General features: G+C 40.9%; 1 protein-coding gene across 2 annotated transcripts in view; it reads right to left on the bottom strand.

The window, feature by feature from the left end:
* The window catches only part of Rcan2 (regulator of calcineurin 2), a 240797-nt gene extending 220562 nt beyond the window's left edge, over window positions 1-20235 (bottom strand). The window contains exon 1 of one of the 2 annotated variants that reach the window (XM_076858624.2): window positions 19930-20235. The gene's annotated coding sequence lies outside the window, so the exon portion shown is untranslated. The remainder of the gene's footprint in view (window positions 1-19929) is intronic. The other variant, XM_076858625.2, reaches the window with a different exon arrangement.
* Between the last annotated feature and the right edge of the window lie 8 nt (window positions 20236-20243).

Genomic DNA, 20243 nt, shown 5'->3' with positions numbered 1-20243 from the left:
TAAGTGAAATAAGCCAGTCCCCCAAAACCAAAGCCTGAATGTTCTCTCTGATATGTGGATGCTAGTTAACACACAGTAAGGGTGGGGAGGGAATAAAAGGTCATTGGATTCCACAAAGGGGATTGAAGAGAAGGGAGAAGGAATGGGAATAGGAAAGTGTTAGAGTCTGTAAACAAGTCAGGATGGCGCCTGGCATTTTGCCAGAGAAATGTTAGGGTCTGTAAACAAGTCTGGATGGCGCCTGGAAAAATGCCAGGGGGAGTGGTTTGTGAAGTAATGCCATCGAGCCATTAAGTGTGGAGATTCCTTATTGGTTGACCGCTGTATCTAGTTTATGTTAATTAAGATAAGCTGTGTGGAATGTATAAATACCTCTGTTGTCCTACAATAAACGGCTCCCATTCCTGCTGTATCAATCTACACAAGTGGCTTGTCACCCTCTGGTTATTTTGCTGCAGCCGGACTGCGGCAGGAAAGAACTTTCGTGTGTTCTTATATAATACGTGACCAGTGAAACTACACATCATCTGCAACCACAAGAATGGAAAGTTATATTCCATGTATGTATAATATGTCAAATGCACTCTACTGTCATGTATATCTAAAAAGAGAAAATTAAGAAAAAGTATGACACAGGAAAAGGGCAAAAGCCATCTTAGCCACAGCACTGTGGTCAGCAGCAACTCTGCCCTTTATAGAACCCTTCCTTTCTCCATCTCTGGTTCACAAGGATACGTAAAATCCGCTGGTTCCTAAGAGCTTACTTCCCAGGCCAAAAAAAAAAAAAAAAAAAAATCAAAAACAGGAAAGCAAAAGTAAAAAGTATGAGTTGATCCCTTTTTCAGGATAAAATTCTTGATGACCTCTTCAAGGCTCAATTTATGAAAATGATAAAATTGAGACTGTAACATTTTTGTTACATTTTAAATGTAACACACATTTAAAATCAGCACCAAACTGTGTTATCATTATAGATGTCAGGCATTTCTGCCTTGTATTGAATTCCAGCTGTGCCACTTATCACATGAGTGGCCCTGGGCAAGTTATTTAACCTCTTTGTGCCTCAGTTTTGCATCTGCCCAATGTAGATAGAGACACCAGGAGGCCCAAACACTATGATATGGGTAAAAGGCTTGAAAAAACACCTAGCCCATCATCAGAGATAAATAAGTGCTACCTATTAATCCAAATATTATCTACTGAACAGATTTCCCAGGAAATACACTCAGAAATGTAACATAGTATAAAAATAAGGTAAAGTCAACAATTCCTACACAGTCAATGCTGCCTTTTCTCCCCTCCCTCAGTTGAAGGCCTTACTGGAACATGGGACCCATTCACCTTGTCATTCTTAGGAGAAGTGCCCTTGCAGGAGGTAGCACAGCTAAAAATAACTTCAGAGAGAGGAAGAGCCCAGCTCCTACCATAAAATGGCTAACACTAAGCATGTGGAAATGTTTGATGAACTTGTGGTTTGGACTTTTCCTAAGGATGCCCTGAAAAGCTCTTGGATACATCTATCATTTGAGAGGACAGAAGTAAGAATTCCCACAGGCCTTTCCCAAGGACAGACCTAAATGTAAAGATGAACATTAAAAAATAACAATAATAACCACCAATGGTCGTTTTCAGGAACCTTGAGCTCTGAGGACCATATAATGATCTATTGCAAAAGCCAGACTATATGAAGGATGAAAGAGCTGACCGAATCCCTCAAGGATGGAAACTAGGACACAGAGGCCAAAGGATGCTAAGGGAAGGCCCCATCTCTGAGATGGAATCATAGCCACCCCGGCACTGATGCTCAGCTTTTCAGTTTCCCCACCCTGCGGTATTCTCTCTGCCCCGTGCAGCTTTTGGGGAAATAATAATGATGAAAATAAAAATGGCAACAAATACTATTGCACTTGTATAGTGCCAGACAGAATCCTTCACATTTTATTAAAATAGGGAAGCTTTATTAATATTTTGAATAAGGATGATCAATTGTACATGGAAAAAAATGGCCCCTCTATTTCACGATGGCCCTAGGCAATCCAAGGTTGGCACTTTCCTAAAACCAAGTTTTATTTGGCAGCTTCCTACTACCCCTCTGCACTCAGTCCCATGGCATGCCCACGTGCCACAGAACTAGCCTTTCCTCTCCTTCCATCAGCGCTTATTGTCCTCTGTTGCAGTGACCCAAGGTCTAACTAAAATCAGTCATAAGCAATAGCAAAGAGCTGAGGACAAATAACGCCGTTAGGTATGAGCTCCTCTCCAGGTGTCTGCATGTACAGGGGCTTCCCCTTTCATTACTCAGAAGAGTAACTAATGCAGTCATTTCAGATAGACTCAGAGACCTTTTAAACCAGAAGCCTTTTAAACTCCAACACATGGTCATTATCTTCACCACCTAGGTGAAGTGGTACCACTTCCTAGCCCATGTTCACAAATCTTTATAGTGGTGAGGAGAAAATAATGATATGCCATGCGTGGTGTGTATATGCAACTGTCAGTTATCAGAATCAGGATAAAGAGTGACAAAAATCCAAAAGCAATTTGATTGACTGAGCTAGTCAGAGGTACATTCGGGAACCACACCAATTTGGAAAAGTACACTCAAGGTCAGACCTTAAACTCCCTAGATAATATTTATAGATTGAAAGGAGATGTCAATGAATGCTTTATCCCGCAAGAAAGAATGGGCAGTCCATAACCTGGGGGAGTGTTTGTATTTAGTGTAAAGTTTTTACCAAGTAGTGCAGAGAAATTCAGTATGCACAAATTTGAATTTAGGGAAAAAAAGGTTTTAGGGGAAAACGTATACTGCTTTCTCTCCTGTTTTGACTTAAATTTTTTTTATTATAATTATATTTAAATACATAGAAACAAAAAACAAAGTTCTTAAAACCCCTCAAAAATCATATCAAACTCCAACTAAATATTCTAATCAAATATAAGTGAAACTATACAATCAATTCAATGAAAATCAACAACAATAACTTAATACTCATATGATGATGTTTTGCTAAAAGTTCCCCTCCATTGCACTATAAATCTGATTCTGAAAACTACAGCACAGGTGTTTTGGAGTCTAGACTGCTCCTTCATGGTGCTTTGCAGTAGGAGCCTCCTCCCACATTTCTTCATTGATAACACACCTAAACCTTTCCTGGACCAGTGTGCCACAGAGTCACGCAGTCTTTTACATAGGAGGTCCACTATGCTGTGATACCAACTTGATTGTTTAAAAAAATAAACACAAATTCTGGCACCCAAATCATCTTAAGGTAATCATTAAATGACCCAGATATGCTCATATTATTTTAGATTAACACTAAAACAAACAAACAAAAAAAATCACAGAAGTTCTATGGTATGGAAGCCTTACATCACTCCCCCATAAAAGCCTCTGCAACCCCCACTTTGAAAGTGAGCAGTGGGCTATGTAGACAGAGACACTGGTGAGTGCAAGCTCCTCCTACCTATCACCTGTAAAACCATAAGCAAGGTACCTGCACCCCCTGGACCTCAGATCCCTCATCTAAATAACATCAGCATAAAATCAGAATGTACCTACTAGAGTCATTGAGATGACTGTGAGCAATATGTGTGGAAAGTCCTCAGCCTAGTGCCTAGTGTTTAATAAGTGTTCAATAAATACCCCAAATTATATTCCTGTTCAATTACTTCACATTAAAATTTCACAAAAGAGGAAAATATTCATGCCCTTACCCAAACAGAAGCATTTCACAATAATTTGAGTTTGTGACAGAGCCTTTAAGACATCTGGCCGTGGGAAATTCAGACACTACCCTCAATCATATTTTGTTTTGTTATGGCAAAATATGCCATATTCACATACACAAAGTGAAAGTAGACCAAATTGTGAAGTTACTTATTTTTATAGATAACAACCTTGCAAGGAGAACAAAGGCTTTAAAGACACATGAAGATGTTGGATGTCTTCAATTTTGTGCTTCTGAATTATTCAGAACAAGTATAATGGGTAGTCAGCTCATTTTGCCCCTGAGAGCCCACTATTCATGAGCTATTATGATGGGTGGTGCAGGGGTCACAGGGACGAAGGTGGAGGCAAGACACAGGTTCCATCCTCAGCCTTAGCACACTTAATGTCCAAGGAGAGGTGCAGGCAGACAAAACAGAGGCTGCAAGTCTACCAGAGTCTCATTTCACTAAAAACAGGGATTATGCCCAACAGCTTTATTATACCCTAGTGGCTAGGATAATACCTGGTGTACAGTAGGGTAAACAGATAAATAACTTTGTGAATGAGTGAGATACATGTGTTAGATTATGTAAGCGCCATAAATATGGGTTTGACAAACAGCGATGGTTTTTATTAGGATTTAGGGATTGAGGAAATCTGAAAGAGATGGAATGGGAGAAGACTAGAATTTCAAATACCAGAAATGAAAAGATGTTCAATTAAAATTATATACATTTGCAAGGTGGTCTAAATGATGCTCATTAGTAAAACAGTTCTCATTCTAATTATTATTATATCTAGCATTTCTATAACACTTTATAACTACAAATTGTATGCAATTGCTTCTTAGGGTGTTACTTATTACAAGGACTTTTGATTTATTTATAAATAACTTGATGGTTCATTATTTATTAGGATAGGAAGCTGAAGAAATAATATCTGGTCTCCAGCAGCTGTGTGTCAATTATTACTATTGGTCTCCTGGGGTTCTCTAATAAGAAGCCATAAAAATTCAATTTGCAATTAGGAAAAGAAATGTGTATATTTGGCAGCATTTATACTGCCATGATTGACAAAAGACATTGACTGACAGGAACCATACAATGCAGGAAGAATACCTTCATTATGGTATTAGCATATTGTTTTTGAAAATTACCAGTCTGAGGATGAGGCAAGAGGTATGAGAATGGTTTATTTAAACAACGATTAGGTGACTACAAAGGCTGCACATGAATATCTCAGTGATAAAACCCCAAAAGCAAAAAGAGCATAATTTTATAGATTCTTTGGAAAATCACTAAAAGAATGGGCCTGATCAAAAAAAGAATGACTTAAAATAATTTTTATAAATCTCATGAATTGGCGTGAACATACTTTATATACAAAGGTATGAAAATTGTGCTCTATATGTGTAATAAGAATTGTAATGCATAAAAAAATATTTGAGACTGATTTTAGGGGGAAAAGGGAGCATCTAACTGCAATATTTGCAGAATTTTCCATTTCCCTACAAACTCACTGTGAAGAATAAATGGGAGGTTTCATTAATTAAAAAAAAAAAAACTACCAAAAAAGCAAAAACAAAAAGCTGTTAATTTAGGGATGATCTCTCACCAAACTAGATATCAAACAAAAGTTAGGTGTTCATCAACCATCGCTGTTGAATACTCTTTATTATTATTATTATTATTATTATTATTATTATTATTATTATCATCATCATCATCATTATTATTATTATTTTAAATTATTCTTGGAGCAGTTATATTCTGAACCACACTCCTCTTTCTCAGAGGAGGAAGAATGTCTATATCTTCATCTTTACCCATTCTTTTGTGAGGAGGAAGCATCATTTCAACTTTCAAAGCATTAGGGTGACTGAGATAAGGCTGTGAGGAGAATGGGAATGGAGGTCAGGGCAAAACCACGGAACAGAGCCAGACCTTTCCTGACATGGGATCCTTGCTCCTGCAAATGGACTCACTCAAAGACAGACAGCTCAACGCTGATGATGGATGGGGAAGGAAGGATGCCGTTGTGATCAGTTGGGAAATCCATTATACCAAGCTCCCAGATATACAGAAGTAAGCCCCAAATACCAGTTAGGTAGACATCTGTATAACCTGTAGTATTCTTTGGCTTTGCTTTCCTATCAAGCATGCCCTTGAAATTTATACTGTCATAAAAATACCTAAGATTGGTTTTCATGAAAACCAATTAAGATAGTTCCAATTATTAAGATTAAATCATCTTCTCATATCATCATGCTTTGGTTTGAATTGTAACAAAACAGGCAGGAGCAGCTGAGAGGACATCACATGATTAAGCTGAGATAAAAAGGCAAAATAAAGGCTAAGAAGAAAACTACAAGCAGGGCATGTGTGTTGTCCTTATCACCCAAGACAAAAGCCTTGGAGACAAGTAGTCATGTGGAAGATTTTAAAAATTGTTTTAAATAATGAAACTATATCATGAGGAGCCACTACACTTGGAGATCCTGAAGGCCATTTCATGGATTATACATGCTCAATCCTGTTGGTGCTTGCCACTGGGACTGCCTATGAACTGTCTAGGTTAATAAAAAGAATGAAGCAAGCCATACGTGGTGTTGTGCACCTGTAATACCAGTGACTCAGGAGGCTAAGGTAGGAGAATCACAAGCTGGAGACCAGACTCAGCAATTTGGTGAGGCCTTAAGCACCTTAGAATGACCCTGTTTCAAAATAAAAATGGCTGGGGATGTGTCTCATTTGTTGAGCACCCTGGGGTTCAATCCCAGGTAACAACAACAATAACAACAAAAAGAATGAAGCAGCAAAGAGCCTCATGGGCAAACCCATGTGCCATGTACCTGGGTTTCCCCACAGGGCCTCTGTGAACTGATCCCAAGTCCCATGCAAGCTATTAATTCATTAGTTCATAATTGAGTCAATATAGAGCCATTCTGAATTTCTTAATATCCCCAGTTTCTACTTTTTTGTAATTACATATTTATTAAGATTGTTAAATTGATTTTTAAAAAAAATAAATGACAGTGGAAGGCATTACAATTCTTATTACACATATACAGCACAATTTTTCACATCTCTGGTTGTATATAAAGTATGTTGACATCAATTCGCGTCTTCATACATGTACTTTAGATAATGATGTCTATCACATTCCACAATCCTTGCTAATCCCCTGCCCGCTTCCTTCCCCTTCAACCCCTCTGCTCTATCTAGAGTTCGTCTATTCCTCCCATGCTCCCTCTCCCTACCCGACTAAGAATCAGCCTCCTTATATCAGAGAAAACATTCAGCATTTGTGTTTTGGGGACTGGCTAACTTCACTTAGCATTATCTTCTCCAATGCCATTCATTTACCTGTAAATGCCATGATTTTATTCTCTTTTATTGCTGAGTAAAATTCCATTGTGTATATATGCCACACGTTTTTTTTTTTATCCATTCATCCACTGAAAGGCATCTAGGTGGGCTCCACAGTTTAGTGAATTGTGCTGCCCAGTTTCTACTTTAATGATCTCAGTAGTTTTCACACAGCCCGAAGGAAGGGGCAATGGGCTCAATTCAAGGTGCTGTGGATCCAGGGGAAACAAAGGATGGAATATTGATCATTCCATCTCCTCTCCTACACTGACCTTTCCAAATCAGTCTGCAGATGTGTGTGGAGAAATGTCTTCCTAACCTTCCAGAATAGAAGACTCCAGACCGCATAGTGTGGTTGCAAACAGAATGAGAAAGACATCTGCTCTCCCCACCCATCCTATCTCAGGAGGCTGAATCCAAACCAACATGCAAGGTGCAAGCCACGAATTCCCAGGGCGTCTTCATGCACCGTGGAACTCAGACAGAGGCCAGGAGGCAAGCCTTTGAAAATTCAACCCAGCAAATGTTTTGATGCAGAACTTCACCTAAGTGTCACCTTGTCAAATTTTGAAGTTTAATACTAAACAACAGCTGTGGAACAGAAATCATGAAGGGACAAAAAAATAATAAAGGATACCAAATAAGCACTTTGGTGATATGCCAGTTGCTGGATCTCTTTCCTGACCAAAATTGAACCTTTTATTTTGATAAGTGTTATTTGTACATCATAAAAGATCAAAGGAATATCATTAATGCTTACAGAAAGAAAAATTAGCATACTTATGATTAGTATTTGGTTTAATTAATCAAGGCTGAGATTTTGCTCCCGAGCAAATAAGATTTTGTTTGAACTACCCATTAACTTATCTGAATTTATCATTCTTTATTTCAAAAATGCATGTGTTGATACCTGTAATCAAATAAATAATTTATTTTATGAAAATTATTAAACCTCCAAAGAGAAATATAAATCGGACATTGATTTCTCTTGGTCAGATATAGTTACAAAAAACTACACTAATTCAGCCTGTCTTTGAGATGATTTTATGAAGGAAAATAATTCAAATAGACAGTTTACCTCAATAACTTGGTCAATATAATCAAAATAGTTGATACAGTCAATGCAGAGTCTTTTTCTTTGAAAAGACTAATTTGATTAGTCATCAAATTAAAATTCTGGAATAATGAACATTCAAGTGAGTTTTATGAAGAGTCAAACTAGTGACTTAGTTATTTACTTAAAATAGTATACCCTGTGTCTCCTTAAGTAAAATGTTAAAAAAAAAAAAAGAAAGAAAAAGACATGTGTTTCTGAAGCTTGCCTGAATAGCCCCCAATGGGGGACACGAAGCCAGTCTTAACTGACCGAAGCAGAACAGGATACATGTAAAGCACCCAGACTTGCTCTTAGTATATTTCAGGATTTGAAAATTCTTTTGCTGACCTGAGAAGCCAATGGAAATAAAGTGCACCAATTCTCATCTAAGTAGAGGCCGCTTTAGCCCATTTGTCAGCCTCATAAGCTCAGCAGGCTGCAGTGACAGATGTTAGAGGCGGATCTCACACAGGCAGCGATATCCACATGCCAGGCCAGCGATGGCCATCAGTGAAGCTAATTTGCTGAAATAAACTTTTCTGCAGACACTCATGCATGCTAAATCTACTAGAACCCCATCCACCTATCCTTAACTCCCCCAAAGTCTAACTGCACCAACTGTGAAGCATGGATGTTTCCAGAGTAGGGGACATAGCTGGGAAACACTAAGACCATGCAGCCCTTCACATCACCAAAAAAAAAGAATATATACAAGCAGAACAGAAATGAAAGCCACAATGCACCAATGTCAATCAGTACAACCGGAAAGCAATGTCAATATTTAGGGAAAGCCTAAAGAAGTTCTACCTATTTAAGCTAATAAGTCCCAAGAAAATAATCTAAAATATAGATTTGTGTTCAAATTGTGCTCAAAGATGTTCATCAAGGTAATATGTCTCCGATTGCTGGGAATCCTCTGAATGTTCAATAAAAGTGGAGAAGGTGAATGAACTGTGGTAAAATGACACAGGATAACTCTCTGCAGCCACTTTGAAACAATGTTCACAAGGATCATTGGCCTAATATCAAAAGTGACTTAAACTTTTTTGATGAAGTGCACAGGATGCAAAATTCTATACACATTATAGTCCTGATTCTATATAAATACACAGTCTTATAAAAGACTGAAGGGAAATACACCAATGTTAATAGCAATTGGCAATTGCACATGGTAGTACATGTGATTTTAATTTTCTTTTTTTTTTTTTCCTGTGGTCATTGTTCAAAAGAATCAATTTTACTATAAGATTTGTGAAAAACAGAAATTTATCAAGAAGCCATATCTCAGAAACATGGGAGAAAGGACAGGGGGAACTGTCCCAGCCTGATGTCGCTCCCAGGTGCAGGGAGTGGGGTGCTCTCATCTGCAGGCAGCTCCAGAAGCCCCCAAGCCTGTAATCCACCTGGAGAAGCCCTCAGCCATTTGCACAACTCCCTTCCGCAGCTTTTTGAGTCAACACCTGGTTGATGTTCATGCCATGATGGTAGAAGCCACGGAGCTCAAGTTCTCTCACTGTCTACTTAAGATTTAAAGAGACATGTGAAATGGACTCTTAGTGATCTAACCTTCACATTGTACCCCAAAAATGTATAGTTTTGATTCATCTATTGAAACTGACATTGATAAAAAGCATATATAAAATAAAATGCTGGACTGTCCTACTTTGTCTCTGTCTCGGCTGTCAGTTTTCATTGGAACTACTTATTTTTGAATCCAGGGCCTGTTGCTCATGCCAGCCTACAGCAACATAGTCTAAGAAATACAGGTGGTAATCCTCCTGGATAACCTCTTCCAGTCCTTGGTTTTGTCATGAGTACAGGCTGCAGGCCCTCCATGGGGTTTCCCAGTGGAGAGGGAGTTTTTCTACTGCCCCTGTACCCTGGGAGGACTTGCTGCTCTGCATCCCAGGAGCTGGGTGTAGGAGGTGCAGGAACACACGGGGGGCTCTGCTGGGAGTGGGGATCCTCACAAGCAGGTTGCTGAGAGGAATGGCAGGCAGCTGGCGATGCTAGGTGGGAAAGAAGCGGGAGGTGTGAAGGGCAGATTCACTGGCACTCCTCTCTGGGTGAGGTCCAACCTCTGGATGCACAGCATGCAGCCTGGCCTTTGGGTTATCTGGTGCTGGAATATCAGGTATGCAGCCATGGCCTTATTAAATTTTCTACTTTTCAGAGATACCCAGGTATTGTATGGATTATAACCCACATCAAACATGATGGTCATTACTGTGGGGTCTGGATGGGGTCTTGGTGGCTCACTGGAATGACTCAGTGAATATTCATTATTTAGCCACAGGTGCTATATGATTTGCTCCATTATGGGCCTTCGTGTGGGGTCCACAGTCAGTATTTGATTGATGAGGTATTGTACTTTGGCAAACACATGAAAAGCCAAGGGATGATCTCATTAAATGGGTGGCACCCTGTGACGATGAAGTACAGAGGATACCCAGGTCCCAGACATCCACTGCAGGATGACCATATTCTTTTGGGCAGAAGATTTCTGGAGCACAGTACCATGGAGTACCCCTGAACCTGTTCAGCTTTTGCCTGGCTATGAACCTGGTGTTCAGGCCGAAGTCACAGACCTTGATGTTTCCTCTGGCATACATTAGGATGTTCTCAAGCTTTAGTTATCTGTGCATGATGCTCTTTTGGTGGCAGTAGTGCATGGCATAAGTGATGTGCTTGAAAACTCTTTGGGCCTCCTCCTCCTCCATGGCACTGGCCCCAAAATGTAGTGCCATAGGTGTCCCCTACCTGCCTGCTCCATTGTGATGCTTCCAGTGGCTTCAGTAACTTGAAACAGCTTGACCACATTTGACCACTTTGCATATAATGACAAGCAAGTTCCATTCTGTCTTTGGCAGGACTTTCATGGCCACGTTTGTTCTGATGTGGAGATGGTGAGTCTGTTTTAAGTGAGCAAAGCTGCCCCACCCAATGTCCCTCAGTACCTTATAGTGGTCCATGAGGGTATCCCCATGGGAGGAACTGGCCAAGAGGCCCTGCCATACTGTTATAATCTCACTACTTTAATTAGTCTCACTAAACACCCTAAGCAGCAACACCAACTAAGGATGCTAGCAAAATAAAATAAAATAAAAATAAATTTTTTTTAAAAACCCAAATAAAAAAAAAAAACAATATACAAAGACCCAAACCAGAACAATCAAACCACCAAATGAGGTGTCTGTGAGTCTGAACAGACACCACCAAGAGCTCTATGTATGTAGGGATAAAGAAACAGCTGCCTTATATAACCAGTGTTTGAAATTCCCTCACAATGGGGCCTTACAAAGTCAAAGCAAGAAAGGGCCCAGTCAGGAATGGGCAGAGTTCACAGTGGTCATTCTCACTTTCTGGCCTCCAGGACTTTTTCCACTTTAATAATAAGGAAGGACTTAAAAAATAATAGTGAGCCAAATAAACCTTCTATTTAAGTTGCTTTTCTCAGGTATTTTGTCACAGCGATAGAAAGCTAACACAGAAAATTGGTACCAAGAAGTATGGTTATTGACTATATCTGACCATGAGCTTGAAAGCCTTTTGAACTAATTTTCAGGGAAAATTTGGAAAATTTTGGAGAAGACGACTGGTAAAAAGCTTAGAATACTGTAAATGGAGCTTAGTACAGGATGCTGATGGTAGAACAGTAGACCAGCGTGCTTACAGGAATGTGAGAGTAAAGACTGCGCTGATGAGGTTTCAGATGGAAATGAAGGATCTATTCAAAACCAGACAAGATGTCATTCATGTTACATTCTGGCAAAGAACGTTTTATATTTTGTCCATACCCTGAGACTTCACATGAGGCTCATTTTAAAGGTGACTAAAATTAATCTGGTGGTACCTCCAGATGGAAAAGAAGATGGAAAAGTGGAATGTAGACTCTGAGAGTCAAGAATTCCCCAGAAATCACCTATTTCAAGACAGCACAGTGATCAGGCTCTGATGTGAGTATTGCTGGCTGCTTTTAGCCAGGATTACAGTGAGAACTGGGAGTAAAAAGCAGAGCCAAAAGATTTGAAAATCTTTCAATTTTGCCAGAAAATGAGAAGGTTTAAAGATGAGGCCAAAGAGGGTATAGTTACTTAAGAGATTCGTGCCATTAAAAAAAAAAAAAAAAAAAAAGTAAGTACTTTGCACTAAGAAATTGACCAGACCCCATCCATGGCAGGCTCATGGGTGTGAAAGTGTAAAATCATTTCAGACTGTTTTGAGAAGAGAGCTCTGGGGTATCCTGCTGGCACAATTCCTTCCCATCGTTCTGCCGTGCAGGCACTCAAAGTTCACTGCAGCCAGCTTTTCAACGGGCCCAGCTGTTGCTCTCCCTGGTGCCAGATCTTGGCATCTTCCACGTGGTGCTGGTCTTACAGGCATGCAGGATGTAAGAGCTGCAGGTTCATAGAGTCTTCCGCGGGGATTTCAAAGGAAACCTTTGGAGGGCAGGTAGTGCATCAGGGTCAGAATCCCTGTTGGCAGCCCCCAAGAGGGCAATGCAAAAGGCTATAAGAGTGAAGTAGAAGTTGCAATGGAGATCCCAGGAGGGTAGAGATGCCAGGAATGTAGACAATCTGATATAACAGGGGTGGAGCTTCCCAAGACCTTTGGAGTTCATATTATGCCACGGTGTAAACCAGATGCCGACATGGAGCTTTAGGATTTAATATTTGCTCTGCTATGTTCAGGTCTTGCTTTGCACAAGTTGTTCCCTACTATTTTCCCATTCCTTTCTTTTGTAATGGGAATGTTTACTTTGTGTCATTTTATTTCAGGTCTATGTAATTTTTATTATTATTATGGTCGTTTGGTTTTGTTTTTCTTATTTTTAGAGGGGCTCACAGCTAAGAGTTTGCCTTGAGTCTCAGAAGACATTGAACTTAGACATTAACGTGATATTGGAATTAGACCACAGGAACTCTTGGAAAGGGACTAAGTGCATCTTTCATTGTCAGACAGACATCAGCCTTTGGAGGGAGGGGGAAGAATGTGAAGATTTAGGTCTTAAGTGTCCCCCAAAAGTTCATGTGTGAAAGGTTGGATCTCCACTTCAGCAGTGTTCAGGTGGGCCTTTAGATCATAAGGACTCTGACTTTATAAGCAGATTATGAGCATTCATATGGATTTAAAACTGAATAGGCTATTAGAAATTTTAGGAGGTGGGGCATAGTTGAAGGACATAGGTCATTGGGAGCATACCCCCAAGGGTGTATTTTGTCATTTTGTCCTTGGCTCCCTTCCCTATTCCCTTTTCTCTCTGCTTTCCAGACACCATGAGGTAAGCAGCTTTGCTCCACAACATCCTCCCCTTCATGATGTTCTGCATTATCAGAGGCCCCCAGCACTAGGGACAAGTGACCATAGATTGAAACCTCTGAATCTATGAGACAAAATAAGTATTTTCTCCTTTGAAATCGTTTTTCTCAGGTATTTTGTCACAGTGATGGAAATCTGACTAACGTATTTCCCAAAGGTAACATCTCAGCCCTAAGTTGGGTACCATAGGAGAGGGCTGCAGGAGAAGACCCAGCCCCTCACTCTGATTCAGAGCCCTTCTAGTCTTTCCTGAAAGCTGAGAGTCCAACTCTGCTTACCTGGCATGGCAGACACTGCCAGCTTCATCCTCCAAGTTCAGCAGTTTTCATACCTCCTTGCAAACAAGATGAAGTATATGTTCTCAGTTGGGTTTGGGGGCAAAACAAGCAGAGCTGTAAAGGCCATCTTGCTATAGTGTTGAGTAAAGGAGATGTTTGCAGAAAAATGAATCTATTCCCTCCAATTGCTTCTGCTTACCTGTCTGGGTTCTAAGACAACATTAGAAACTGGGTTCTACTTGTCTACAGAGCAGCCCCCTCACACCATACACTAGCAGACCTTGTGCCCTAAACCCTGCTCTCAACCCAGAGCGACTTACTGGTTCCTTTGGAAAATGCCAGTCAGAAAAACCAGACAGGGAGGATGCTGAGCAGAGATGCCCTTTCAATATTATTCTAAGCATCACAGCAAAACTTCCATACACACATCAGCTCAACTTAGGAAGTGGGCACGCCAACCCTGGACACAGTGGCCTATTTAGAGAAGTTTTGTTTCCTGGAGAGGTCATATGTTCGGGCTGCCTGTAAGAATCACACAGGAATCTGTTAAAATTAATTTCCTCTTTTTATAACTTTTTCTGTTTTATAAAAACTTAATGGAAGCACATATGTCCAAGCAAAAGCAATTTTTAAAATATATCAGGGCCCAAGGGTCCCTAGTTTTCCTGATGAGTGGAGAGATCTCAGTAGACACTGGGAAATATGTTTACTCTCTTCGAGCAGACTTCATGTCCTGTAACCCACCTTGACGTATATCTGGTGATAACTTCCTCTTCTTGCTCTCTACATCATGCCTCTCCCTCCCTTAAATTTGGATTTGACATTCAGCCTTCTCTGTTTATACTGAAACACCCTCTGGCACTCAACTCTTCTTTGCAAACCAGATTCTCCTTCCGCCTTCACTAGATAGACCCAGTTCCATGGCCTGATCAGCCTTGACCTAATCAGTCCACTCTTGGTGTTGACAACAAACAAGTTACCCTTGAAAGAAACCAGTTCTCTGTAAAAAAGAACAGAACAAAGGTATGTAGTCTTCTTAATATATTATATAATACCTTTTCCAAATAGAAGAACTCCCTCCCCTCACAGACATGGTGCTGTATCAGACTCAACCATAACTAGTCTTGTGGGAGGTCGCTACTATAACAGTTACCTTATCATCTGTGCAGAGCATTCTAGTTTTCAGTGCAAAAACATTTGGCAGGTCACCCTCACACCTCTGTAAGATGGGGAAATCAAGAATTATTTTCCAAATTCGTAGATAACTGCAACTCAGAGACTTGGCACTGAGTGGCTTATTTCTCCTGACTTCAGAGTGTACTCACCTGTGAATAGTGATGATAATAACTATCCCCAGGAGTTGTTATATGGATTAACTGAGATAATATATGCAGCTTGCTGAGCAAAGTGTCTGGAACAGGGAACACATTCAACAAATGCCAGCTCCTATGACTGTTAGGTCAATGGGAAGCTCAAGGTCACATAGCTGGAAAGTGACAGCACCAGGATTGGAATCCTGGCCTTTTCATGCCAAGTCCCTGCTTTTTATACCTCCTCCCCAACACTGGAAGAGATGTATTCAGGCATGGCTGATGGCCTTAAAGAACTTATAATATTTTGTGGCAGGCAAATGTCAATCACATGAAAGAATAAAGTGGTTATTCCCACAAAAGCAACTATCATACAAATGAGTATCTAGCTCACAAATTATATAGTTCTTTTGTCCAAAAGTGGCCACTAAAATGTCTTCATACAGATATTCCAAAACTCGGGATTTCTGTTTCAGCCCTTGTTTCACAGTGAGTTGAGCATGAAGAGATGAAATATGAAAGTACAGTCTTCTCACACTCCACTATAGAAAATATTTCTGTGGGCATTCTGAATTACAGGACATTTGAGCTATTCTTGGAAACATTTCTTTAACTTCTAAAAAGCACCATTCATAATCATACAATTTATTATTATTTTAAAATACCAACTTCAGCTAAGGTTATGGCTCCTCCATTCCTCAACTACATTCATTAATTTAGTCTATAATATATTACACCTCGCAGTTAGTAATACAGCAAAGATACAAGGACGGTGTCTATTTTATAGTCAAGGGCAGAAAGCGCTTGAGGAAGATGGGAATTCAAACAAGCACAGATGCAGAATTAATAGGAAGTCATTCTGTCCCCTTGATATTCTTCACCATAATCCTAGAACCCAGGATCATCAACCCTAGACAATACTATCTCTTTATAGCAACTTGACCACCTCATAAACTGGCAAAAGAAGAGTTCAAAATTCTGTGAAGTAGAATGTTGAAGCTTCTTTATATCTAAGCAGGAAACTGATTAATGCACATGTGAGCAATTCATACTACGGAATGTTTTAATGTGTTGTGTGTTTTTATATTCCCATAATATAATTCTTTCTAAGGCAAACAGATAGACAGATGATTTCCAACTTAGGGTTAGCCCTTATCAAAACTATGGAGTATGAAAGTTTGTCTTCCAAAACACTTGACATTTTCTTTCTCCAAGTCCATTACTCTGGAGGCAAGGGGTGAGGTCCCCATTTCCTGAGCACCTTCAGTGAAGTCAACTGATGTGTGGTGCCTAGTTTACGTCATTATCTGTTTCAATACTCACAATATTATAACAAGTATGTTAGGAAATGCTCACAGAGCTTAAGTAACGACTTCCTCTACTTTAGGGCCTATGAAAGATTCTTCCCTGAACTGGGCTCCCTCAACATTAGATAGTCCCTTTAGCTCTGCTCTATGGCTTCATTCACACCAGGCCCTTAAGGACAAGGCAACATCTGAGTTAATCTTCGGCAAAGGTGTTCGTATTCTAAACGTGACAGGCAGGCACAATCTTAACGAAAAAACAAAGGCTCTAGTAGTAGAATTTGAGACAGGATGGCAGGATTTCAGAATACTGAGGCTGCTTGAAGAGCACCTAGCCAACCTCTTCTATTGTGATGCAGATTTAAAATAACTGAAGCCTGAGAGGAAGCTATACAACAAATCAGGTGCAGAAACCAGTTGAAAGCCAGGACTTCTGACTCAGTCCAGTTCTCTTTTATGGCTATAGCCACAAATATTCAAACACAGGGAGATAAATAGGATAAATAGGCATTATTTCAAAGTTATTATCAATTCACAATGGTAACTGAGAATGCTGAGAACCTTGACTTTAACACTAGATATAAATCTTACTAAGTGTATGCCTAGACAAGATATCCTCTCTTGGCTTTGCTTTCCTTATCAATTATGTCAGAGAAACAATAGCGCCTGCCACACAGGGTAAGCAGCAGGACTGAATGTGATAATCTAAGTGCAGTTCTAACTTCTTTGTGCTCAGCATATAATATGCACTGAATGAACATTAGACATTGCTCTCATTATCATTATTATTGCCACTGGTAGTAGTTCAAATAACTGAGTTATGCTTTCACTCTTGGAGACAGAGGTAGAAACAAGTTCCTGCCATCAAGTTCATCTCCTTCTTTGCCAAAGACAGCCCTAGACAGTCTCAGGTAAGTAAGATCAGCAGAAGGTTAGCACCAGGAATGAAGAAGTTACATTTGAAAATTAAAGTGCCTACTGAGCATTTTCATTTGGATGTTCAAAATTTTTAAATTACTATTTTCTTTGAACCTGCTGTTTCTCATTGACTTCTTACCTCAGTCAAAGGCCTGAATATCCACCTAACATATAACTTTCTCCTTCTATACCAATTGCCATTCAAGTGCCACCTGTTCTCCCTCTCACATAGCTCTCTGTAGATCTCCCATTACTTTCCCCTATTCCAACTGGTTCAGGCACACTTAATATGTGTGTGTATGTGTGTGTGTGTGTGTGTGTGTGTGTGTGTGTGTGTGTTTGTGAGTGTGTGTGTGTTTGCTGGACCAATGCTCTCAATTCTGAGCTCATTCATTTTTGCAATCCCTACCTCCTCACCATCTCCAAATTTATATTTTGCAAAATGTACATTAAAATAAATCATATTAAAGATTGTATATTTCTCCTCTTCCACAAAGTATATTCACAACCCAGGTTCTCTAACATCAAACTCTCCTGCCAACCCCTCACCTCAGAACACCTATCTTTCTTTGAAATGGAACTTTCCACCACTTTCAACGTAAAAGGCCTAGTGCCTACTCTAGAGCACTCTAACCACCCTTTCAGATCCAGTCCAAATGAGGATTCTCCTGCCAACTCCTCCAGACTCCCTGTACCCTTCCTTCCTTCAGCTGCTGCTGAACTTGTTCTTATCTGCATTAAACATTCACCATGCTGAATCACTATCATTTATTTTCTTATCCTTTCCTGCTAGACTGATTTCTGGGAAGTATGTGCTTCATTGTTTTAGTCCCTGGCACAGGACCTACGTAGGACACAGTAGGTGCTTGAATCAATCAAGTGAATGGCTTAGAAAGTAAAAGGAATAGGAAAATGGGGCCTCAGTACTGTCAAATTTGATCTCAACAAAGTGAACGCTAGTTTCTGCACTATATATGACTATCTGCAAATAATTATGCAAGTAGTTCTTTTAAAGGGTGTGCAATGAGAAAGCAAATGAGAAAGCTCTCAAGTTGGCATTTATGTCTGTAAATTATTCTTCTCTGGAGAGAGCCCCGTGCTCCCAGATTTAGGTAAGTTCTTCAGGACCTGCATACACGAGGCATTTTCAAAGCTCTTAAGATCTGTAAGTTTAGTTGAGAACACTTCCCACTCACAAAATCCTGAGAACTGAACTCAGATAGTAAGGACTCAATAAATGCCAATTTGTTTTGCAGTGGATTGGAAAACCAAGTGCAACACACCTTTTAGACTAATTGAACTCAATGACTGATCATGATCATACTTAATATAATAGCTTTAAAACTAAAGAAAATCAATCAGGATACTGAAAGGCAGCCAAGTGTTCCCCTGCCTTTTCTTCTATTGATACTGACCTGCTTCTTGATCCTTTCCAATTTCTGGGCATGGCCATCTTCACTGTAGGCCCAGAATGGAGGGCTCATTAGCAAGTGTTACCCTGTGCCTGTGATAGACTTGTACTGTGTTTTGAAGTTGGTGGAATTAAGGATGATGAAGGTGTGAGAGTTGAGTTGCATTGAAAAGAAAAATGTCCTACTTCTCCTAAAGCCTCCAGTCTGTATGATAGGTGGTATGCTGACTAAAGAGAAGGGAGAGCTGGAATGCTGTAGAATCTTTTCATCTTCATTCATGGAAAATTGTGGAAGTTTATAAGAAACCTTTTGTTTTTACTAAAACAATATATATATATATATATATATATATATATATATATATATATATATATATATATTTTAAATAGCTTTGGCATTGGACTCATTAGATGTCCACTGATCATCTCTACCCCAATGGAAGAAACAAGGAAGTGTCAAAAGCATGCACTCTGCTATAATCCATTTGGGGATAAGAAAAAGACAGCAGTGCCTTGGAGAATAAATCATTAACTAAAAGTCAAACCGAGGCACCCTGGAAACCAGCGAGATCCAGAGGCAGCTGAGGGATCAGGCGGCTGGGATTTGCCAGTTCCCTCTGATGACTTCTGGAGCGAAGCATCCCACAGGCAGGACGAACCCAGCACCCAACGCTCCAGTCCATTTCACTTTTCAAACTTGAAGTTATTTTTAGATGACCCAAGCCCGCTAATCCCAAGCAGGACAAAATTCCAGCCTGCTGTGCCTTAAAGCACCTTCCTTGTCCCCAGAACATTTCGTTAAGCCCTGGTAAGAAAGTGGTCTCTTTTCTCCTTTGATCTTTGGGTGGTCAGACTTCCCTCACCCCCTTTTCCAAGCCTCAATCTGGGGGATCACAGTAGTCATTCTCGGTCGGTCCTCCACATATGCACCTGCTGCTGCTCCTTGAGAGAGCGAACCCTTGGGCCACTAGAAATGGGGAAGGGGCTCCTTGACAGGCGCCTCCTAGAGGGGGTCCTGGAAGACCTTACACCATTGCCGCTTCAAGGACTGACGAATAGGTGAATAGAGAGCCTCTGGCCCCCGCTGCCCCTTCCCAGTCCCCAAATTCGGCCGCGCTTGTCTGCCCCCTGCCGCGATCACCCTGTACCACCGCGGTCAACCCAGGCGGGACGGGGTACAGTGGAGAGCGGCCGGCGCGGTTACAAAACCAACCTGCAGGGCGTCCGCGATGCGCGGCCGAGGCAGAGGCAGAGGCAGCGGCAGCGGCGGCGGCGGCAGCGGCTCCGGCAGTCCGCGGGGGCCGGCGACTGTGGGCGCGGAGCTGCCTGCTCACCTGCGGACCGGTGCAGGAGCGTGTGGAGGCGCGCGCAGTGCGGGCCTGGGCGTGGGGCTGTGCGCCGGGCGCCCCGCCTCCCGGACTCTGGGTCCCTGGGTCGGTGGGTCTGTGCCTCCTGCCCGCTCCTCCCCGCAACCTCCGCCGCCGTCACCCGGGACAAAGCGGCTCCGGGGAGGGGCCGAGCGGGCGG

This window comes from Callospermophilus lateralis, chromosome 6 (assembly GCF_048772815.1).
Source record: "Callospermophilus lateralis isolate mCalLat2 chromosome 6, mCalLat2.hap1, whole genome shotgun sequence".
Classification (NCBI taxonomy): Eukaryota; Metazoa; Chordata; class Mammalia; order Rodentia; family Sciuridae; genus Callospermophilus; species Callospermophilus lateralis.
The sequence above is the reverse complement of the archived record's forward strand: the minus strand, read 5'-3'. Positions and strand labels throughout refer to the sequence as shown.